Here is a 25,935-nt window from a genome sequence, read left to right as displayed (position 1 = left end):
TCCACTTCCTTTCATAGCTTTTCCCCTGACTGTGCTGCTTCCAGGCATGTATTTTCATATTAAAGTATTGAACCAATCACATTTCAGCCATGAATTTGTTGTAAAAGTAAAAAAAATCTGTCTGGAGACCTTCACCATCTGTTCTGCAGGCCCTCCAGCAAAAAATAATGTTGATTAAACTGTTGCCTCAATCAATCAGATTTTGAGTTGGGGACACTACGGCCTTCTAGCAGGCATATGGTGATGTCAGCGTATTCACACCATTTGATTGGATAGCCAGAGAGTTTACTAGCCAGAGCTAGGAAACTGCATCTTTAGCAAGCTGCACAAACAGAAATATAGTTGTGTTGATTTAATAGCCGTTTTGTCAACCCACAATGGTTGAAGGAGGAGAAGAAATGGATTTGGTTGCAGATTTATTGTCAAAGCCATTTTCAAGATGGACTTTTTAAGAAAAGCTGGACATCATTAAGAAAGGTCGACGAATTCACAAGCAGGAAAAGGCTTCATATTTTTAATGGTATTGTTGAGTATTCTGACATGCTCTTTTCAATACTACAGGACAAAAAACTGGATATACAGTTTAGTCTGGGTAGGGTAAAGGAGTTTTGTGACACCGTTGAGCGAGAGAGAAGCCGATACAGGGCACTCTATGAGGTCCCTGAACACACCGCAGATGCTACGAGCGCACGCAGAGGTCAAGCACAAGATCGTGCCGCTCGCACTACCACCAACTCCACAGCAGGATTCTGGACAAGATTATTTTCCAGACACATACCAGATTTCAAGACCACGAAAAACTGATGTTTGTCACCCTCCTTGACCGCCAGAAGTTAACACAGCCACAGAACACTTTTCAATCTGTCTCAGCTAAAACCAGAACTGACTGTAATGTATGCCATGGATGATTTTGCAGGAAAATCTCCCACTGATCTCCCTGACTTCCTTCAGCAGAAAAATCTGAGTGGCAGCATGGGGCAGCTGTACACGTGTGTTTGGAAGTGACCATCCTCGTCCACTGCTTCTGTCGAGTGGACATTTTCAGCCCTAAAACGAATTAAATCTTGTACCAGAAACACGACAGAGCAGGCTCGACTTTCAGCATTAGCTTCGATGGCAATAGAAAAGGACTTCTTGATGGAACTGAAGCGCACTGATAATCTGTACAACAGAGTAATTGAACTCTTTTTGAGGAAAGAAGGGAGGATGGATTTTGTGTACAAATATCAGAATTTTTGGTGAGTAAATTGTTGCTATTTTCCTACATAATACTGCAATTTTATGAGATTATTGATGTTTTTATGTGTGTCGCAGCTGTAGCTGCAGTAGAAGGAGACTTGTGCACCCCGGGTTTGTTTCTCAGTAAAAGCATTTATTGTGGCAACATGAATTATCTATCGGCGATTCAGCGGCTCTGTATACTGTAGTTCTGTACAATAGTATGGTTTTTATAGCCATAACATAGTTACTGTGGAGTGGATTGATTCAGACGGAGCACTATTGAAGGCCTACGGCCCGCCACTGATGTATTGGATGCCTTCCCTCCCATACATAAAGAGTATACCAGCCACAATGCACAAGCTCTTCTTCCACAGTTAATCAACATTCCTGACTGCTCTAAACATTCCTTCTCATCACAGAACGAAAGGCAGATAAGACATGCTTTTTGTATCACCACACTCCTGTGGAAGCATTAGTATGGCTGCATGCTGAACAAGGGCAATCTTCCCAGCTCAGTCATCTGGGTCATGGTATCCTCAAGGGCCCCACCTCCGGCCCATCTTCTCTTCCACCATGCAACAGGCACCGACTTAGATGCAGAGCACGTTTGGGCTTCTATAAATAGCACCATGCTCGGTTATATTTATCAAAATGCAGAAACAAGAAGCGATGCAACATTTTGCAAATAGCGATGCCAAAGCAAAGGAAGTAAAAAAAGACGCAGTGAACCGGAATAGGATGCTCTGGAGTGATAGCTGCAGCAGCAGTATTATGTGCTTTCTTAGCCTTAAGCCAGAAATGCAGAAGAGCAGTAAGGGCAATGTCATCCATATTTCTCCCCTCGAAACATTGTTATTACTTGTTATTTACTTAAGGGCTAGTACCTTACATAATAAAAACAAGCTTATGTTCCCTAGCATTTTTTCTGGTATGTAGCCATATACATAATTCTATTTATTTGCCCAGGTTTCCAGATTTCTGCATTCACCATAAAATAAGAGTTCCATAGGACCCATTGTTGTGTTTCCTGATGTGCTGCATATCCCTCCCAAGTGTTGTAGCTCCAGGCCAAATGCCCTCCGATTTGGCCTAATACCACTTTTTAAAATTTTGTAGGGGGCGCTGTGGAGCCATTTCGGGACAGACTTGTGCACACCCCATAAAATATCAAATTTTTCACCGGTCCTGATGTGTGTGGAAGTTTTCACGCGAATCGGTGCATGTTTAGGCCCTAAAAAATGAAGTTGTTTTGGCAGGACAATAATAATAATTAAAGCTGCAAGCAGCGTTGAACGGGTCCTCGCATCCTTGCTGGTCGGTGACCCCAAGCATTTCCACCAGGCAATGCTGCGACTGAGAGTGTATTTAGGCCCATGAATGTGACGAGGAATTGATTCTGAGAACACAGGTCAAATTTCAGGCAGACTGGAGCATGTACAGGCTATTTATGCAGCACTTTCTGTCCATCCACCAGGTGGCGCTATCTCTGTGAATGTATATTGGTCTATGAAACTCATCAAGACTGGACTCTGATCAAACATGTAAAGTTTGAGGCAGATTGCAGAATGTACAGGGGATTTACACAAGACGTCCTGCTTCATGGCATAACATTAAAGTTCAGTTGGCCGCCATGGCCACGCCCTTTGAGTTTTGTGAACAATTTTCACAAATATGCAACCTGAAGGCGTGTTTTATATATAATCCCAAATTCAGGTGTTTTGGAGTTATTGCCTGTGAGAAATGAATTGTTGAAAATGACCAAAAACACCAAAACTATGACATTTAGTTCAAAATGGTGGACTTCCTGTTGGGTTTAGAGAATAACTCCAAGAGAATTTTGTTTGCACTGACATGCTGCACATGCATGCTAAATTTCATAGTGATAGGTGAAAGTCTCTGTGGAGGCTATTTTTTAAATGCTGTAGGGGGCGCTATGGCACATGCTGTGAATGTATTTTGACCTATAAATGTGATCAGGACAGGACTGTGTTTAATCATGCGAGGTCTGAGGTAGATTGGAGCATGCAGAGGATAGTTAGGTAGCACTTGATGTTTCATGGCGAACCATCAAAATTCTGGCGGTCGCCATGTCCACACCCTTTGACTCTGGAAGAATCTTTTAATAAATTTCGATCATGACATCGTGTTGTATATCCTGGCCAAATTTAAGGTCTCTGGGAGTTAACCCCTAGGAGGAGTTCGCTCTCAAAAATTAAAAAAATAAAGAACAATTTTCCACTTAATTCAAAATGGCGGACTTCCTGTTGGGTTTAGGGGATATCTCCAAGAGGCTTTTTTGTGCATTGTTATGTGCTCTATATACCTCCCAAATTTTGTGGATGTAGGTGAAACGTGGTGCTGGGGCTGTTTATTGAACATACTGCAGGGGGCGCTATAGCACATACGCTGCAGAGAGGCACACAATGTTTTTCCTTGAGATGACTGTTTGTTTATTTATTAGGATCCCCATTAGCTATACCTTTCGGTTAGGTATTCTTCCTGGGACTGTGATGTGTGTGGTAATTTTGGTGAGCTGTTGAGCATTCTAAGCCTGTCAAAAACTACTTTGTCACAACAACAACAGCACGTTGCCATGACAACAGCATTTAATCAAATGTCAAAATCTTCACACTGTGGCAGTGCCAGGGGATGATGACTGAGCTGACCAATTTCCAGAATGATATGACAAAGTTTGGAGCAATGGCATGTGCAAATGTAATGTCTAAACTTTTTGTTACCAATAGGTGGTGCTACAGCTTTTCTTACATTTTTCAGCGTGGATGTCGTCAGACTTTGCCTGGTGTCCAGCACATGAAGTTTGGGGCAGATAGAACGAGAATTTGCTGAGATATAAGCATTTTAGTCGCCATGGCGAGACATCGAAGTTTGCCGTGTCACCACAGACACGCCTTTTGATGACACATCACCATTTTCACTGTGAATCATCATCAACATGTTTAGGTTTATGTCACCACATTTGAGGTGAATCTGTGCAAGAGGCAAAGAATAATACATCAAAGTGTAAAAAATGACATTTTCTGTTGCCAGCAGGTGGTGTTCTGACTGTGAACGGATTTCATCATATGAATGTGATCAGGGCAGGACTCTGATCATACATGTAAAGTTTCAGGCAGATTGACGTATGTTCAGGGCATTTACACAACACTTGAAATTTCATGGCGAAGGATCAAAATTTCAGAGGCCCCCACGGACACGCCCTTTGACTTTGGAAAAAGATTTTAATAACTTTTGATCATTAAGGCCGAATTTGAGGTGAATTGGAATTTCCCCCTAGGAGGAGTTTGCTCTAAAATAAAATGAAAAATGGGCAAAATCTGACAATCAAGGCAAAATAGTGCATTTCCTGTTCTTTTGGCAGGATAACAATAATAATAATAATAATAATAATAATAAACCCGAGGGTTTCAATAGGGCCTTCGCACCGTTCGGTGCTCGGACAATAATAATAATAAAAAACCCTAGGGTTTCAATAGGGTCCTAGGCACCGTGGTGCCTTGGACAGTCAGTGCCCTTGTACCGCCTGTCCTCGGCACCGTCAGTGCTCGGACCCTAATAATAAAAAACCCTAAGGTTTCAATAAGGTCTTAGGCACCACTGTGCCTTGGACAGTCGGTGCCCTTGCACCGCCTGTCCTCAGCACTGTCGGTGCTCGGACCCTAATAAAGAAACCCTAGGGTTTCAATAGAGTCCTAGGCACTGCGGTGCCTTGGACAGTCAGTGCCCTTACACTGCCTGTCCTCGGCACCGTTGGTGCCAGGACCCCGTTGAAACGGGTTTCAATCGGGTCCTTCGCACCGTCGGTGCTCGGACCCCAATAATAATAAACTTAAAGGTTTCAAGAGGGTCCTAGGCACCGCGGTGCCTTGGTATTGTTGGTGCCTGGCACCGTCGGTCCTCGGCACCATCGGTGCCAGGACCCCGTTGAAACGGGTTTCAATCGGGTCCTTGCCCTATCGGTGCTCGGACCCTAATAATAAAAAAATCTAGTATTCCAATAGGGTCCTTCGGCACCATCGGTGCCAGGACCCCGTTGAAATGGGTTTCAATCGGGTCCTTCGCACCGTTGGTGCTCGGACCCTAAAAAAAGAAGCACATAAACAGAGCTACATAAACAGTAAAATGAATAAATGAACTGCATTTTTCCTAGAGGGTTCAGTGTTGACAAAGTCTGTCTAGAGTGGTTCATATTTAATTGTTTACATACAACAATCACAACTCAAGGTTTATTTAGCAGCTGTTTTGTAGATGTTCAAATTGACACTTTTCATCATTTTCTGCCTCAAAAGCTAAGTCCCAAAGCTTCCTCTTCATCTTGAAAACATAATAATTAATAAGGCTCCTTATTAAATTGCTGAATCAGTGACAAAATGTGAAAGTGCTCCATGAAGTCACTGACGTTCAGGTCACTTTACTGGACTTTTAATGCCAGTTGCCCTAATACTTTTAACAAAAGAGCAGGAATGGGAGGCTGTCAACGTTGACTACAAGTCTGTGCTTCGGATCAATATTGCCGGCTGTCAGATGACAATTCCAAATCCCTTAGAGCTGAGAGAAGATTGGGAAAATGAGTCAACAGCAGCAAATAAATGCCCCCCCCCCCCCCCCCCCGCATGTACATCAATATCAATAAGTATCTTATTTGCAAGGATGAGCAAAACTTGCTGACAAGACTTGCTAACGACTACAAAGAAGGTAACGTAATTTGTCCATCAACATGATAAGTAAACAGCTTCTAAAATCTAGTCTATATATAATAATATAGTCTAATTAGTAATATATTAGGCCTTTAATAGTAAATGTGTCCAAGTTCTGATGTTATGTTTATTTTTTCAATCACACTAGCTTATTACAGAACTTATTTTCAATATGTTGTATTAAGATTATTAATTATTACATGTGACCTTTATGATATCCATTTAACTTTATTACCATGTTAGTCATTATCATACAGATGTAGCAGTGCAATCTACAAATACATTTTTTGACATTCTATCTGCGCCCTATTCTAATTATTGATATATTTTAAAATAACTTTTCCATAGTTATTATTCGTGTATATAAGATATTTTCTATTCTTATTCTATTATTACTTAATTGCACCTTTTCTAAAAAAAATTGCACACTTTTCCTACTATCTGCACTGATTGTCCAAGAGTTGTAAGAGTGAATTTCTCCACTGTGAGATAAATAAAGTCTTATCTTAAAAATATACAGGGTTGGACTTGCTAGCTTTAATTTTACTAAAATTGCTCATTTTCTTTTCCAGGCAAAGCATTTAGCTATTTTGCTTCACAAAATGCTTGGGTGAAGGAAGTTTTCTACAATGAAGTTTCAAAAGATTCCAAGATATGCTACTTGAAATGTGACTGCACGCCACCACAAAGAGTTAACAGTGTTCCACACAACATATGGGTGTGTTTTGGCAAAGCAACTGGTACCATATACAGTGCTTACTGCACTTGCTTTGCTGGGTAGGCTGAAGTTGTGTTGTGTGTGTTTATCAGTATATATTTTTTATCCAGTTTAATTGAAGAAAATGTAGGCCTACAAAATATTATATTGTTTAGAATGTTTTTGTTGGATTAAGGCTTTACTTCTCATTTCTTTTTCAGACTTGGTTCAACATGCAACCATGTCGTTGCATTGCTGTTTAAAGTGGACTATGCCTGGCAGCACGGATTAACCAGTGCACACAAGAAGGCACAGGTGTGAGCCACTGATTTTCCATGGAAAATCAGTGGCTCACACCTGTGCTGAAGACCATGGAACCAATAAAGCTCGAGGACATGGTTTTTGCAAAACCACATTAAACACCCAAAAGGCGAGATGTGAAGCAGGGGTATGCTGTCCGCAAACTATTCTCAGTCAACCGCAGCAGAGGCCAAGAACCTGCAATGTCATTAGATGAATTTGCTGCAGTCCTCATGCCTCATGCCCCTCTGCTGTGGCCTTTCAGTATGCCCTTCCTGATGCCCAACCCACATATAAAGTTGATGATGACATAAATGTTGGCTTCAGTGAAATGCACATCAGTTCAGTTAACCCCCCCCCACCTACTCTAACTGAAGTTGTAGAAGCATACACGACAGCCGGGGAGTTATGGAACAGCCTACCACACTATTCCGCCGAGGAGGTATCAAGGCTCGAGGCAGCAACAAGGGAACAGGCTGTATCAGAACTGTGGAAACAACATAGAAATGGCCGAATAACATCATCAAAAGCGCATCATGTGTGGAACACAATGAAAACTCAGGGTGATGAAAAAAACGAGTTGTGATTCTCTGGTATCTTTAATAACAGGAAAAACCTTTGTAAACCTGAACATACCAGCACTCAAGTATGGAAGGGTGAATGAGCCATTTGCTGTGTCAATTTATTAGACCCTCCAGAAAAACGCGATTATGCGATCACATGAATTCCCGCATTAATCACCAAAATGCCGCTGATTATGCGGGGGTCAATTATTTCCCAAAAGGCCGCATAATCCCCGCAAAACAGTGCATAATTCCTGCAAGAATCTCACATTTCCACGAAAAAAAAGAGAAATATGCGGGTCCTGCTTGATTTCACAACTTCCGCATAAAATGAGAAAACTATAACCAATACAAATGGAGTTGTGAGTGAGTTTTTATGTGACGCCCGGCCTGACGTCATCAGTTTGCGCATTCACATAGACACTAGAAGCACAAGCTGATGCGGAGCGCGGTGCCAGTGTTGCCAACTTAGCGACTTTCTCGCGAAATCTAGCGACTTCCCAAAGCGTCCTAGCGACTTTTTTTGGTCAAAAGCGACTAGCCACAAATCTAGCGACTTTTTCTGCTGTTTTGGAGACTGACAGGAAAACTCGGATCATTCTGCAGTTACTGTCACAAGCAGCAGGTGCTGCTGTGAGCTTCTCCCCCTCCCAAAGCACAGGCTGTCAGTCCAGTAACCCCGCAGCAGTCCCAGTGTCTGATTAGAGGACACATCCCTCCGCGGCCAGACGGCAGGTGAATCGCGCATATTTTTGCATATTTCACAACTATTCGCATACTTTGCAACTTTCCGCAATTTCCCCGCATAAAACGACATAAAAACCCCGCATATTTATTTGCATAACCAAGTATTTTAGCCCACATAATCAAGGATTTTAGCCCACATAATCAAGGATTTTTGCCCGCGTTTTTCTGGAGGGTCTAACTTATATGTCATCACAAAAAACATCCCACTCAAATCTTAAAGTCATGCAGTGTGGCTTATTTGTGATGCAAGACAATATATTTGCAGCTGCCTCCCCAGATCGTTTAGTATCATGTTCCTGCTGCGAGGAAGGATGTCTAGAAGTGAAGTGTCCTTTCTCTGCTACCAATCAGCCTGCAAATGTGAAGAATGTGACTTATTTGGAGATTGTTAATGGAAAGACACATCTTAAGCGTATGCATGAATATTATTCCCAGGTGCAGTATCAAATGGGAGTTTCAAAACGACTTTGGTGTGATTTTTTTTGTGTATACCAAGTCAGACTACTTTGTAGAATGAATCCTGTTTGATGAGACTCATTGGGTGGAGTTAATAACATCAGCTACAAAGTTCTTCAAAACCTATGTCTGTGATGCACTTGTTAAAACAGTTGAGTAGAATAGAAATTCTGGAGAAATACATTTATTTGCACATTTAATTCAGTGTTTTCACACAAGGTCAAGAAAATGTAATCTTTCCAGTTACCTAAAAGGTAACATTAAGTTTATAGCAAAATTAAATAAAAGATTGAATTTAATCAATTATATACAACTAGCATATATTTGGAAATTTTTAGCTTTTTGTGGGATAACTTCATGAAGTAATAAAGGATGTTTCGCTAATTCATTATCAATTACTCTGTTGTCTTTTCACTGACAAATTTGGACAAAAAAATAAAATAAAAACCTAAGAGTATAAATACAAATTCATGTGACGGAGTACGGAACTGGAAATAATGTTCATTTTGTGGGCCTTGTGTGTAAGGAACTCCACAATGTGAAAATGACAGACTCCAAATAAATCTCTAAATATTCACAAGTATTGACAATGAGCTTGTGACAGTGATTAGAAAAATGTAAAAAAGGGAAAAAAAACATCGACTTAAAGTGTGTAAATGATGTCTCTACTGTTAAGATTTTGTCGATATTTTCAAATTCGCAATCATGTTACATTAAGAGTTACACTATTAGAGGTGGCAACAAATTACAAAGTGCTGCAAAAATGATCAAGATATCATCAAACAAGTGAGCCATTGCTACTGGCAGTGTTGTGCTGAAAATTTGAAACCATTTTAGCCTGTTGATGGCACGTTCTACGTGAATACGAACATTTAACATTTATCTAACCCTAACCACATTACCTCAATTCAATGTAGGGTTTGGAAAGGAGGTGGAAGGTGCACCATCAACAAAATGCATAGAGCAGACTCGGCTGTTCTTGACTGGTGTCCAGTTTTTACCCATTTTTATGTTCTTCCTGTTCATCTGGAATAAATGCCATTTTTGTATTTAAAACTTAAAACGTTAGAAATAGTGAAAAGGTATAAACCCAATAAAAATTAGGCTGTGTGTATGCATGACAAGTTACATCCGTTATAGATGATAAAATATTTGTTTTAAACCAGATGCCCGTTAAAATATAATGTATAAGTTAAATAAAACAAATAAACAAAAACAACTTTAAATTCAGTGAGTTTCAAATAGTAAAATCAAAGTGATGGTATTTGACATACAGGCTAGTGCATTTTAGCCCTATTTGGGTCCTGAACACACAGACTTATTACTATTACAAGCATAGAATCAAATGTACATACTGGTTAAAAATAGCATTACTAGTTAGAAAAAGATATGATCTTATGTGAAACTTACCAATTTAATCTATTCAGCACGACTTTCTGGATCTTTTCTTTCAGTTGGAAATGGGATGAGTCCGTATGGCGGGTCGCATGTACAGCGTGAAGTTCCCTTATTGCACTCGTGAATAAGGCAATATTCCTCCATCCACTTGTTTAGGCCACGTGTGCCGTTGGTACAGCCACACACTGAACAGTGCAAACCTGGCATGTTACCTAAATTCACCCTAAGCAATGTATAGTCAGTTGTTCCACTATGACAGCAACGCTTTGTAGGGGTACTACGTAATTTGCACTCGTTTTATATAAAAAGGGGGCACCACCTCACTTTAATTGCAAGGAAAAATTAATTAATTTAGGCAGGATCACAATCAGATTCCTGTAGAAATTCAGTTGATCAATCTCATATCTTTAAGGCTAGAATCCTCGGTTAAAGGGACCCACGTTCTTCACAATGAAACACACAAGGCTTTAATTTGGTCTAAAATGAAGCATTTAATTAATATTCTATGGAATAACAGCAGTGAAATACTATATACAGTGCATATGGGTGTGTATGTGCATGCGTGACTAAGTGTGTGTGTGTGTGTGTGCATGTGTGCGTGCATGTGTCTGTGGAACGTGTGTGCGTGTGGAGTGAGATTTGTGTGTGTGTGTGTTGAAATTAGCATATTAAGCTTGGAATATGGTGAGAGAAGCCAGATAGCGGACGACCGGACTGGATAAACGGTAATTTGGACTAAAAGTGATTCATAAAAGAATAAACGGATTAAATTAATTAATTAATCAAGTGGTTAGTCACATCAACCAGATCAGGCAAAGCAATCTCAGCTGGTCTTACGGTCAGAACCGTCTGTCGGAGTCTCCTCCTGGCTTGGACTTTGCGGCCGGTGACGCTTTACAACGCACCTGGACTTCCTGGTTCGTAGCGGTGTGTCATTGTTATGGCGACGCTTGGATGTCCTGCCCTTGGTGGATCGGTTCAGTTGAAAGAGAGATCTGATCCAGCAGATCTCCGGTGTTCACAGCTGAATGGAGCCCAGTTGATGAAGAGTCACTTGATTTAAAATGATGGCTCTCAGGCTTGAGCCAAAATAAAAACCAAAAACGGATGTTGATGAAAGCCGAAAAATTTGAAATAAGGTAAAGTGGTTCTTAATCAGTTTTTCGGATTAAAATGAATAAAATTCGGCTTAAAATTGAGCAAAAATGTCTAAATTAAGGTTACAAAAATTAAGAGATAAATAGTTAACACTTTGAAACGAAGACTTCAGAAGATGGAGAAAAAAAATAACACGCTTTAGAAGAAAATAATGGTAGACCCTGTGCAGCATAGGCTCCCCAGAGAGTGAAGGAAGGCAGAAGAAGCAGGAAGAGAGTCATTATCTTTCAAACAGAAAAGGTTCCTCCAGGTGCAGGTTCAGCAGGGAGATCCATCTTTCTGTGGATGAAAACACATGGAAATACAAACGTCCCAACTTTCTTCCAGTAATGAGGTTTGGTCAGTCTTCCTGGAGGGAGAGTGGGTAGCTTTGAACTCTGACCCGGAACTTATTGACCCAGCACCGCGCATGCGTACTTATAATGCTGATTCTGCTTATTTTGGTGGTTGTTCAAGGAAAGGAATGAGTCTCCTGAAATTTGCAGTTATCTGCTCTACTATCAGCAGAACAGCCAACAAAGCTCTATTGGTGTCTGAAAAGATATTAAAGAGAAATGTTAACACAGAACTATATTATTGCTACATGTGTAAATACCAGATTAGGTGTTGTTAGCACTAATGAACAATACATTCAAATTTGGGTTTAAAACAAAAGCTGAAATGTAAAGTTGAAATATAACTTAGCAAAAAATGTGATACAGTCAAAAAATGTTAATACGGAAACAAAGGTTATTTATGTTGCTATACACATTGCATCTGCCACTCCTGGGATAAATTCTGAAAATTTGTGAAATTTGCTGGTTTTACCCATGATGGACCCTCATGTATGTATGTTATATTTGTAAACTAGAGATACCAAGCTGTTATATGATATATAATATGTTGTGATTACCATGAGTGAAATGGCTACAATAGCCATGTCAATTTTCAGTAAAATAGAACTGAAAAATGAGTGGAAAAAAATCGCATTTTGGGGTAAAGTAAAAATAGTGTAAAAAATTATAGTGGGAATGAGTTATTTTACTGTTACCACTGAAAGTGTCATTTAGGACATCATAAAGGTTAAAAAAAAGTTGGGTGGGATTTTGTTATTGGGGGGGGGGGGGGGGGGGTTGTAGGCCATCTGGGCTTCTGGACTATGAGCAAATCAGACAACATATCCACTCTGTCAAGGACCAAGTCAAAAGAGAATAAACATATTTTTAGAACATCGACATTCTAAAATGTACATTTTCAGAAAATTCCTTTGTTCCGTTGCTCAAAAATACATTTCAGATGACAAAGTATTTCAAAAATAATGAAATTACTGCAAATAGTGTGTGTCTTAAAAGAATCTGTGATAACTGCATTTTCTTTTCTAAATGAAATCTCTAAAAACAGCGACCTGACCTATCTTTCAAACATTTTATTTGGCAGTGATGGGTTTATAAGGAAGATGTGAAAAGGTTTTACAAGCTTGTTACAATAACTTGTTTATTTTCATCAAACAGAGAAATGACAGGGTGGACAAAAAAGTGTTGACATTAGTAGATTTATTAACCACTGTTTGAATAAAGATGGACATTACAAAACAAAATTAGGAACATTCATAAGCTTTTTGCACCACTACGGAAATATCTTCAAAACATTGCCGAAAACAGAATTGACAGAGCTCATTAGTGTCCAACAGCAGAACACTAATGACTGGTCAATCACAAATGAAGTCATGCGCTAAAACACACTGTTTCATGTTTAGTTTTTATCAAAACTAAACTAAGAATGAGCATCAAGCAATGACTTGAATTAATGATCAAGACCATGAATCTCATCACGAAGATCAAGTGACAAGTGAGCCCATATCCTCATGGTCTTCTGTCCAGACAGACCAATGGAGTCAAACTGGTCTTCCACAAACTTCCAAATAGAAGCCTCCATCTGTCCAATCTGTTCAGTGTTTGTGGTTCCAGCATCAGCCAGAGTATCTGCCCATCACAGTACCGAGCAATGTCCTCACATGGACCTGGCCACAAGTACTTGTTTCCGCTATTTCGGTGCATACACTTGACCTTGACACTGTGTCCTTCCACATCCATGATGACACTAGGATAGCTTCGTTGCCAGCTATACTATCTGTCCACCTTGTCATGTCGGCTTGGTGAGAGGGTGGACAATGACGTGTTGGACATTTCTGACTAAAGTTAGCATCTAAGAAGAACATGGTGGACCATCAGCTAGCAAAGTGACTGATTACTGAAGTGGACTACATGCTGTTCTTCAAATATGTATTGAATTTCTGAAAAGTTGTTCTATTAATTATTTTTGATTCTGACAGGGTGGACATATTAAGCTTGACAACATCTAACTTCAAATGTAACAAGGTGAAAATTTGGAAATACAAGTGCAGTTATTCACTGTACTTGCAGCAGTTGTTTCATCCTCCATTGAAGAAAGAAACACTGGGGTGTCAATATCACTGATTACATCAATTGGTTTCACACCTAAATTTTTCATTATTTTGTAGCATGTCTTAGTGATTCTAATGAGGTGGTCAAATCCTTGTCTCTTACATGTCTCAAAAAGGGTCCCCAAACTTCCTAATATTGATTTCTTTGTCTTTCAGTGTATAATTCTTCTCTCTAGACGAAGGTTTGACATCATCTGTCTTACCCAGTGTGCAATAGTTGGTCTGTGAGGTTTTTTTTTTTTTTCAGAATGGAGCTTTCAACTTTTTAGCCTTTAAAAAGTTGAGGATCATTAGTATTTGTTCATCTTTAAAATAGTTAGATTCTTTTGGCTGCAAACCAACTAGAAACAATTTAGGGTCCAATTAAATTATTTTTGAAATAATCTTCTCACATGTACGGTAGCCCTAACCTGTTCACAAAATGTTTAAATTAGGGCTGGAACTTTAACGCATTAATTTTGAGTAATTAATTACAGCAAAAATAATGCGTTAAAAATGACGTATTTAATTGCACCCTAAGTTCCCTAATTTCTGGCACACAGGCAACACTGATAAACACTCCAGCCCGGTAGTTGGGGGTAATTCACCCAAAGTTTGTTTGCTGGCTGTGAAGAGGATAAACAAGACACACTGAGTGATGTCAGTGTGCAAGAAAGTTTGGTGAAAAGTGATGGAAGATGAGACCGCATTGAGCTTGCTGGGCAGAAAGTTTTCTTTTATAAAACTTTCTGATGGCAGCTTGGATAAAAGCGTGACTGTGTGCAAATTGTGCAACAAGGAGTTTATTTACCGCTGCAGATCTTCAATTAGTTGCTGACAGTATCACCTCAATGCAAAACATGCTACTGAGAGCACCAGAGCAAACTTTAGCTAAAAAATAAATACAATTGAATTGAATTACCTATTGTGTCAAATATTGCTTTTTGATAAAAATGTGATTAATCACAATTAATTCATAAAGCCTGTAATTAATTAGATTAATATTTTTAATTGTGTCCCACCACTAATTAAAAATTTTCTGCTCTGCAAGACAAAGTGAAACTGTGTTTCTTTAACCTCTGTGCACTTAGTACATATATCTGGTGTACTATTATTGAACTGATTTAGCTATGCAGGAATTCTGTATGTTTACATTAGCCAGTTACACACGTGGACAAAATTGTTGGTACCCCTCAGTTAAAGAAGGAAAAACCCACAATTCTCACTGAAATCACTTGAAACTCACAAAAGTAACAATAAATAAAAATTTATTGAAAATTAAATAATCAAAATCAGCCATCACTTTTGAATTGTTGATTAACATAGTTATTTAAAAAAACAAACTAATGAAATACGGCTGGACAAAAATGATGGTACCCATAACTTAATATTTTGTTGCACAACCTTTTGAGGCAATGAGCGTTCTGCAGCTGTCAACAGGTATTTTGGCCCACTCCTCATGAGCAAACAGCTCCAGTTGTCTCAGGTTTGATGGGTGTCTTCTCCAAATGGCATGTTTCAGCTCCTTCCACATATGTTCAATGGGATTCAGATCTGGGCTCATAGAAGGCCACTTTAGAATAGTCCAACGCTTTTCTCTCCGCCATTCTTGGGTGTTTTTGGCTGTGTGTTTTGGATCGTTGTCCTGTTGGAAGACCCATGACCTGCGACTGAGACCAAGCTTTCTGACACTAGGCAGCACATTTCTCTCCAGAATGCCTTGATAGTCTTCAGATTTCATCGTACCTTGCACACTTTCAAGACACCCTGTGCCAGATGCAGCAAAGCAGCCCCAAAACATTACTGAGCCTCCTCCATGTTTCACCGTAGGGACAGTGTTCTTTTCTTCGTATGCTTGGTTTTTGAGTCTATGAACATAGAGTTGATGTGCCTTACCAAAAAGCTCCAGTTTGGTCTCATCTGTCCAAAGGACATTCTCCCAGAAGCTTTGTGGCTTGTCAACATGCATTTTTGCAAATTCCAGTCTCGCTTTTTTATGAGTTTTTTTCAGCAGTGGTGTCCTCCTTGGTCGTCTCCCATGAAGTCCACTTTGGCTCAAACAACGACGAATGGTGCGATCTGACACTGATGTACCTTGGCCTTGGAGTTCACCTGTAATTTCTTTGGAGGTTGCTCTGGGCTCTTTGGATACAATTCCAACGATCCGTCTCTTCAATTTGTCATCAATTTTCCTCTTGCGGCCACGTCCAGGGAGGTTGGCGACTGTCCCGTGGGTCTTGAACTTCTGAATAATATGAGCCACTGTTGTCACAGGAACTTCAAGCTGTTTAGAGATGGTCTTATAGCCTTTACCTTTAAGATGTTTGTCTATAATTTTTTTTTCGGATGTCCTGGGACAATTCTCTCCTTCGCTTTCTGTTGTCCATGTTCAGTGTGGTACACACCTTTTCACCAAACAGCAGGGTGACTACTTGTCTCCCTTTAAATAGGCAGACTGACTGATTATGAGTTTGGAAACACCTGTGATGTCAATTAAATGACACACCTGAGTTAATCATGTCACTCTGGTCAAATAGTTTTCAATCTTTTATAGAGGTACCATCATTTTTGTCCAGGCCTGTTTCATTAGTTTGTTTTTTTAAATAATTATGTTAATCAACAATTCAAAAGTAATGGCTGTTTTTGATTATTTAATTTTCAATACATTTTTATTTATTGTTACTTTTGTGAGTTTCAAGTGATTTCAGTGAGAATTGTGGGTTTTTCCTTCTTTAACTGAGGGGTACCAACAATTTTGTCCACGTGTGTATAATGAATTGTGTGTTTGTTGTGTATTAGTTGCAGCACAGGCGTAATTCCACTCCTTTGCTGAAATTTCAGTTTCCAGATATTCATTCCAAACATAGTGTGAGTTCCCAGATGAACAAGATGTAAGAATGTTATAGAATTCAGATATGATGCCCTTATTTAAACTGCCCTTTTATCAGTTTTTCAAAAAAAAATACTGTGGGGGTTTAGAAAATGGATTGTTTTGATGTGCTTTTACAAAGCTTCTAAGTTGTAGGAATTTGAAAAAGTGTTTTCTGTTCAGATTAAAATTATGCTTCAGTTGTTCAAAAGCAGGCGTGAAGTAACCGTGACGTCACCAATTGGTTTCAACGCCGAGAAAATGAAGCCCGGATTTTGCTACTTCCTGGTCGCCGTTTTGGATTTTTTGGAGTCAGTGACGTAAAAAGCGTCATCAAACAGGCTGGACCGGAGAGCAACTAGGGGCAGGACCAGTCTATGGGCAGGCCAGACTGAAGCCAGACTGCTGAAAGCCTCGCCCTAAAATTGGCTTCGTCGCTCAGCTTTTATAGAATTTAGTTGTTTTTTGTTTTTTTTAATGAAAAAAGCCCCGACCTGTCCGAGGTGTTTCTCTTATTCTTGCCCAGTGCATGCAGGGATGGGCTCCACCACCCTGCAGCCCTGGATGGGATATATTGAAGATGCAATGATGGACGTTTCTCAACCGTTCATGAAAATGATCTCTCTCTGCCTCAGGTTGGTGGACTGTGTTGGGTTAAGTTGTTTTTGCACTCAAAGGAAATCTACTGATATTATTCCGAAGACACCAAAGACTGACTGACTGACTGACCTTCCTTTGAGTTCTGAATTTGACTCCTACTGATCACTTTGTATAAATCCTCTGTGTTCGTGTTTAGGGTCAATCGTTCCAGACAAGACTGTCTATCAAGTATAGCCACGCCCCCTGGCTCCGCCAACTTTAACAATTTATTTAAAATTCAGTATTGATTTATTTTAAGATCGGCCACCTGATCTCTCATTTTGACCATGAAAACTAACGGGAAAAAAATCCTGAGCTGTAGAAAATCAGTTTATCAAATTTTTATTTTTCCGGTGATGAATTGGGGTCTATAGAGCAAAAGCTTTTTGGAGCCAACCCTAGCGGATGGCGTGATATTGCCAGTTTTTGACACTTCCGGGTGGGCTTCATTTTTGGAGCCAGATGCTACGTCCATCTTTATATACAGTCTATGTTCAAAAGACATAATATCAGAGTTTTATAGATACAGATCTTGGATCTTTTTGAGTTTTTCAGAGACCCACATTTTATGTGCAGCATCAGCTGTTCCTGGTGTGAAAAACATCCATCTATTCTCTATACACCGCTTTATCCTCACTAGGGTCGCGGGGGGTGCTGGAGCATATCTCAGATGACTCGGGCGAAGGCAGGGGACACCCTGGACAGGTCGCCAGTCTGTCGCAGGGCTACATATACAGACAAACAATCACACTCACATTCACACCTACGGGCAATTTAGAATAATCAATTAACCTCAGCATATTTTTGGACTGTGGGAGTACCCGGAGAAAACTCACGCATGCACACAGAGAACATGCAAACTCCATGCAGAAAGATCCCAGGCCCAGGCCGCGATTTGAACCAGGGATCTTCTTGCTTCAAGGCGAAAGTGCTAACCACTACTTTACTGTGCAGCCCTGGTGTGAAAAACAGTTATCCCATTTTGTGACAAGGACTCTGTGGGCCTTTTCCAAACCGCCCCCTACACACTCCCCCTCCACTACCAAGTGTCACTCCAAAAGGAGTCACACTCGCAGCTGTGGAGTGCACTTCAATTGAAGGGGGAGGGTATAAATCAGCCCGATCTCACGAGGATTCGTGAAACTGTCACGTAAGTTTTAGTTTCGGTTTCGTGCGCACCAACACGATTTTGTCATGTTTTTCGTGCCGCTCACCACGAAATGCGCACCAATGTATTTTAAACGGCGGACTTTTCGTGCCACTCAGAACGTATTTCAAAAGAATGTGTATATTATATTTTTAATGTAAAACCGTGGCGAATCCAACGCTATATTTTGCATGACATCGTTCCTAAACATAACCCTAACCATAACCATAACCATAACCTAACCATAAGCCGGTGGTACACTTACCAATTTGCATAGGAATTTCAAGAATGTCCGGCGGCCGGCGGCCGCAAACGCAATCACACAAGCAGTATACGCCGATGGACAGCTTAGATCGTCATGAATCCGCCGGTATAAACCACTTTCAGATGTGATTACCACAGCGAAAAACATTTCGTGGTGAGCGGCACGAAAAACATGATGAAATCGTGTTGGTGCGCACGAAACCGAAACTAAAACTTACGTGACAGTTTCACGAATCCCCGTGAGACCGGGTTGTATAAATACGATCGTCAGGAATGGGACGCCCTGTCGCCTCACCGGAAAACGGAAGACGTCATCGCCATGGTAACACAAAGATGCCTGCTGTGCATGGCTGTAGCGCTGTGGCACAGGTTGCAACTAACAAGGATCGCTGCTGCTTCCAGAAGACGAAAGCGTCTTCGTTTGTTAGCACTGCTGCATCAGCAAGAGGTAAATGTTGCATTGCAGTGTCATCTGTGTATTTCGTAAAAGTGACATAATGTGATGCTACAAAACTCCGTGAGGGAATACATTTAACTGTAAAATACGACTCCCGTCAGTTACACAAAACCTGAAATATCACGAAATATGCACATAGGCTGCATCACCAAATTATCATCATGTCAGCTAATTATCGTGATGCATAAATATTAGCATTAGAACTCAACAAGCTTATTGGCCTCATTTTCTTATATTTATTATGGGGTTTCCCTGGTTTTGCGAGTAATTTAATTACAAATTACAATATAATTTTAGCTTCGAATCTATGCTGCAGCATGCGTGTGGTAAGACGCAATGTGAACAACTTGAATGTTTAGTTTTTTGTCAGTGCACAAAGGAGACAGACAGTAGGAAGAGACAGTAATAACATGCAGTGAAAGGTTCAGTCATCTGGAAGTCAAATTAAGGGAGTTCTCCCAAAAACAGTGTGAAAAAGGCTTTATTTTTATTTAAGCTTTATTTAAACAAGTAAATCTCAGTAGGTATAAGAATTGCAAGGAAGATGCCGCCAGGAAGGCAGCATTGCAAATTTCAGACAATATAGAACCGAATGTGAATTATGTGAAGGTTCAAAGAATTCAAATTTACCACTATTCCAGTAAGGAATGTTAAAATGCCCAAACAATTCAATAAGACGGTTCAAAAAGGAATTAATTTACCATAGGCTTCAATTAATTGCTTGATAAAAAGTTTTTTATTTCATTTAATCTTTACATGTAACTTTTAAATCCAATTTTTGGATTCTGCTTGGAGCAGAAAATGTAGACACACAGCAGATATGTATTCTTAAATTAATAATAGTAAACTTTATTTAATAATAATAAACTTTATTTATAGAGCACCTTTCATGCACAAAATGCAGCCCAAAGTGCTTGAACAAAGTGATATAAAATATAACAGTTAAAAAAAACAGAGTAAAACAAGGAATACAACAATAAAAACAAAACAAGAAAAATGCTAAAACAAAACAATAGCCGTGACAATAAAATCAATCAGAATAAAAAGCCAAATTAAAGAAATAGGTTTTCAGTTTCTTTTTAAAAATAGCCAAGGATTCTGCCATTCTCAGCTCTGGAGGGAGAGTGTTCCATAATTTAGGGCCATAAAAAGAAAAAGCAGCTTCACCCATTCTTTTGTGGGACACCTTGGGGACAGCTAAAAGACAGGCAGTAAAAGATCTGAGAGGTCTGGTTGGGACATAAGAAGAAAGGCAGTCACTGATATAAACAGGCGATAAATTATTAAAAGCTTTGTAGACAACTAAAAGAACCTTAAAATCAATCCTAAAAGAAACAGGTAACCAGTACAGTGATTTGAGTTGAGGACTGATGTGCTCTCTCTTCCTTGTGTTTGTTAAAATCCTGGCAGCCGCATTCCGAATAATTTGTAGTTTTTTAAGTGTTTTTTTCGGAAGACTTGTTAAAAGGGAGTTACAATAGTCCAAACGACTTGTGATAAAAGCATGAACAAGTGTTTCAGCATCTTGTTGATTTAAAAAGGTCTGATTTTGGCAATGTTTCTGAGATGAAAAAATTATGTTTTGGCAACTCTGTTAAAATGGCAAGTAAAACTAAAATCAGAATCTAAAATCACACCTAGGCTTGTTACTTGAGGTCTAATCTGTTGGGACAGACTGCCAAACATTGATTTAATTTTTTTCTTTTCTTCAGGAGGACCAACAAGTAAAATCTCAGTTTTCTGCTCATTTAGTTTTAAAAAGTTTTTGTTCATCCAGATGTTAATGTCTGTAAGACACGCCAAAAGACCTTTTAGGGCATTTGGGTCTCCTGATGAAGCGGCGATGTATAACTGCATATCATCAGCATAACAATGATAGTGTACATTGTGTCTGCTGATGATATTTCCTAGAGGAAGCATATATATTGAAAAGAGGATTGGACCAAGGATGCTCCCCTGAGGTACACCATAGTCTACATCAAAAGCCTTTGATACTGAGTTACCAATGTTAACAAAGAATTTCCTGTTTGAAGAACGAAATCAGTCAAGCACAGTCTCGGAAAGACCCAACCATTTCTCCAGTCGTTCAATTAAAATTGAATGGTCGACGGTGTCAAATGCAGCACTCAAATCAAGCAAAAACAAAACAGCAACATTGTTTGAGTCAGCTGCAATCCTAAGGTCATTCACTACCTTTAATAAGGCGGTTTCTGTACTGTGGTTTGCGCAGTATCCAGACTGAAACTTATCCTGTAGATTATTACTGTTAAGATGGCTAAAAAGTTGATTAAAAACAATTTTCTCTAAAAGTTTTCCAATAAAAGGAAGATTTGAGATAGGCCTGTAATTAGCTAGATCATCAGGTCGGGTTTCTTGAGTAAAGGTTTCACCATGGGTACTTTGAAAGCAGCAGGGAAAGTACCGGACTGTAAGGAGGTGTTTATGATTTTTGAAGTGAAATTGGAAAGACATGAGAAACTAGATTTAAAAAGTTGAGTTGGAATAGGGTCAAGTGAGCAGGTAGAGGACTTCATTTTTGTCAGAGTTGCACTGATATCGCTCTCACTCATTAGATTAAAAGATGCCATAGATGGAGGCTCACTAACTGGTAGGTCGCCAATTGCCGATGTGTCTGTGGATAGAATACTTGACCTGATGCGGTCGATTTTTCCTTTGAAAAATAATGCAAAGGGGTTTCCGGTCTGGTGAGGTACACGATGGCAGCATAAACCGATAGCTCCCGGACAGTGGGTATTAAAGGTGTTAATATGTAACTCGAATTTTTTTCAAAGACAGCTAAAACCAAACGAGACACAACACGAAAACGAACATGCCCCAAAAAACGAAGAAAAGACAATCACAAAAGAATAAACAAGATGAAGAAGAGGAGGACGAACTGTCACAAGCGAGCAGCGCTAGCAACATGGAGGAAGAGCCGCAGGTGGACACCGCCGCTGCGCCGAGTCGAGAAGTAAGCCTGGGCTTAATCTTGACAGAGCTTCGGGAATTTAGACGGGACTTTTGTCAACAACTTAACGGCATAAGAGAGGATTTGAAGGCAATCGACAAAAGAATGGAGGAAGCAGAGGAGCGAATTGACACCGCCGAGACCCGTATCCAGTCCACAGAGGAAGTATTAGCGGAGCTCGTGAAGCTTCACGTTCAAACGGAGGCCAAATTGACGGATCTGGAGGGACGCTCGCGACGCGAGAATGTGAGGATTCATGGAGTTAAAGAAGGAGCAGAAGAAGGCGCAGCGTCGATGATAACTTTTGTGGAGGATTTGTTAATGAAGGGTCTGGAGCTCCCTCCATCCACAGTGCTAAATATCGAGAGAGCACACCGGGCGTTCGCCACCAGGCCTCCGGACGGAGCTCCACCGAGATCACTGGTGGTCAAGTTCTCAAGTTATAGTAAGAAAGAGGAGGTCATTAAACAAGCATGGCAGAAAAAAGGTTTTGATTTTCAAGGGAAACGGATCCATCTGGACCACGACTACGCATCGGAGCTGCTGAGGAAAAGAAGAGCGTATGCAGAAGCTAAAGCGGCGCTGAAAGAAAAAAACATCCGATTCCAGACCCCCTTCCCGGCCAGGCTAAGAGTGCACTACGAGGATGGTACGGTGACCTACAACTCGGCTGAAGACGCAACGGCGGACATGGCAAAGAGGGGGATACCAGTGGCGGTGATGAAAAGACTGACGTCTCTCCTGGATCAGATTAATCGGCTGAGATGGCATCCTAACAGAAGGCGAGGGGACTGGGAGATCGCAGGCCCCCGACAGGGTTTTAAGGAGCGGCTTCAGGTTTTTCGCCGTCAGAATGACGGATAAATGCCATTGCTACTTGACAGAGAGAACTATTGAGACAACGGGGGTACGTGATTGAATATGTTAACAACTTTTTTTCTTTTCTTCTCAATGTTACTGTTAATGTGTTAGTGAAATAGTTTTTAGGGCAAATTAAAGACCCATACTGTATCGGGACAGCTATTACTGGACAGTGAACACTATAGACCCGCGTATCAGCTATAACGCTGAAGAGGGCTCTCTCCCAACACTAGAGGCGAGAGATTTTCCCTCTGCACTCAAGTTCCAACTGAGGCACAAGGCCATTAGAATGGCCTTAATTTTGGAAGTCAGTGTTGATGAATGGTTTCTTTTTCTTGTTAAAGTGTTATTGTTTTTTGTTCATGTTCTTGTTACAGTTCTTTGTAACACCAGGGGTGTAAGATGTAATTTGTGCACCGGCTTGAAGGGCATTTCAATATATTTAATACTTTTACAATGCAAAGTATCCAATCACTTAAAGTAACTACCTATAATGTAAATGGACTGGGGAATCCAATCAAGAGGAGCAAATTAATGGCAAAACTAAAGAGGGAAGCTATAGATGTGGCTCTCCTCCAGGAAACTCATCTAACAGTAACTGAGCACGAAAAACTCAAAAGATGGAGATTTAACCAGTACTCCTCCTCATGTAGTCAGGGCTCTAAAAGAGGGGTAGCAACATTAATTGCAAGTAAACTACACTTTGAATGTTTATATGAAAAGAGGGACACAGATGGGAGGTTTGTGCTGATTCGGGGAAACCTTCAGGGTGTTTTGGTAACTTTTTTGAATATCTATGCCCCTCCAGGATCTGAGTGGGAATTCTATGAGTGTATTCTCAACCTATTGATCTCAGAGGCACAGGGCATCCTTATTTGCGGAGGAGATTTCAATGTAAGACTTCATCCAATTCTAGACACATCTAAACCTTATCATTCAGGAGAGAAGAAAACAGCCAAAAGAGTAAAGTTAATGATGGGAGAGCTTGGAATCTCAGATATATGGAGAGATTTGAATCCGACAAAGAGGGATTATACATTCTTTTCTCACCCTCACTCCGTATACTCTAGAATCGACTATTTTTTTATGTTTCAAAGAGATTTAGATAGGGTGATAAATTGCTGCATAGGAAGCATGGACTTATCCGATCACGCACCAATTTCTATGGATCTAAGATTAGGCACCGAAAAGAAAAATCCTGTTTGGAGGCTAAATACTGAAATTCTAAATCAAATAAGGAAGCAAATAACAACAGATATTAAACATTATTTTGAGGATAATGATAATGGGGAGGTATCTCCGCCGATCCTTTGGGATGCGTCTAAAGCCGTGCTCAGGGGGAAAATCATAGGATATTGTGCTTATCTAAAAAAACAGAGAAAAGGGAAATTGGAAAGTTTACAAACCGACTTGAAGAAATTAGAGAACATACATAAAGAGACATTAAACGAGGAAATAAAAAAAGAAATAGACAGAAAAAAAATGAAATAAACGAAATCTATTCAAATGACATTAAAAAGAATATGATCTTTCTTAAACAAAGATACTATGAGGCAGGAGGGAAATCGTCTAAGCTACTTGCCTTCAAATTAAAGAAACAGCAGGCTGAGAACACAATATTTCAAATTAGAGATCCTTTAACAAATTCCATACAACACAAAACAAAAGATATCCAACAATCATTTGAATGTTTTTTCAAAGATGTATACACACAACCTAAAATAGATAAATTAAAGATGGATGCTTTTATAAACCTGATAAAACTACCCATTGTGAAGGATGAACAAAACAAACTTCTAATCAGTGAAATTACAGATGAAGAAATTAGAAAGGCAATACTACATTTAAAACCCAATAAGGCACCGGGACCAGACGGTTTCCCATCAGAGTGGTACAAGGAAATGAAAGACCACTTGATCCCTAATATGAAGACCGTGTATAACCATGTGATAAAAACAGGCATAACTCCTCCCTCATGGAGGGAGGCCGTGATTTCTCTGATACCAAAAGAGGGAAAAGATAAATTGGAGTGTGGAAGTTATAGGCCGATAAGTATATTAAACCAAGACTATAAGATCTTTACCCATATCTTGGCAAAAAAGAGTTGAAAATATCCTTCCTCAGATAATAAGTCTAGATCAGACGGGTTTCATTCTGCAAAGACAGACACAGGACAATATTCGCAGAACATTGCATGTGATTGACCATATAGCTAAAAATAAAATTCAGGCAGTATTATTGAGTCTTGATGCAGAAAAGGCTTTTGATCGAGTCAGTTGGGAGTTTCTATATAGAGTACTACAGAAATTTGGCTTCCACCAGACCTTTATTAAAACTATTCAAGCACTGTATGACAATCCAAGGGCAAAGATAAAAATTAATGGTGCAGTATCAAACACATTTAACCTAGAGAGAGGGACTAGACAGGGCTGCCCAATAAGTCCATTGCTTTTTGTAATGTTTATTGAAGCTTTGAGGCAGGGGATTATGCAAGATAAGAAGATTCAAGGTATAAAAATGTTCAACCAAGAACATAAAATTTCATTATTTGCGGATGACGTTTTAGTTTATCTGACAAACCCAGAAAGCTCAATTTTGAAATTATTGTCCTTTTTGGAGATTTTTGGACGTGTCTCAGGCTATAATTTAAATATTGAAAAGACTCAAGTTCTAAGTTTCCCAAGCCGAGCCAGACCATAGAATCTACAATTCAATTGAAGTGGGACCAAGAACACATAAGATACCTAGGAGTAAACATACCAAAAGATTTAACAAAGCTATATGCTTTAAACTTCAATCAGTTGACTCAAAAATTAAAGCAGGATATAATGAGATGGAATCTGATACCAATACTAAGCTTTGAGCCAAGAATTGAGTCTGTGAAGATGAATATTTTGCCGAGAATTTTGTATTTGTTTCAGACCCTTTCAATTGAAATAAGTGACAAACAATTTAATGAATGGGATAAATTAAAATCACGATACATTTGGCATGGAAGAAAACCTAGGATAAAATTTCAAACTCTTCAACTGACAAAGAAGAGGGGTGGACTT

At 39.7% G+C, this 25,935-nt stretch overlaps 1 protein-coding gene across 4 annotated transcripts in view; it reads right to left on the bottom strand.

Annotated features, from left to right (window-relative positions):
- Positions 1 to 25,935, bottom strand: part of LOC110971188 (sodium/potassium/calcium exchanger 3-like) — a 323,311-nt gene that overhangs the window by 219,297 nt on the left and 78,079 nt on the right. The gene's annotated exons all lie outside the window — the stretch shown is intronic.

This window comes from Acanthochromis polyacanthus, chromosome 15 (assembly GCF_021347895.1).
Source record: "Acanthochromis polyacanthus isolate Apoly-LR-REF ecotype Palm Island chromosome 15, KAUST_Apoly_ChrSc, whole genome shotgun sequence".
Lineage (NCBI taxonomy): Eukaryota > Metazoa > Chordata > Actinopteri > Pomacentridae > Acanthochromis > Acanthochromis polyacanthus.
This window is presented reverse-complemented; position numbering and strand designations above follow the sequence as displayed.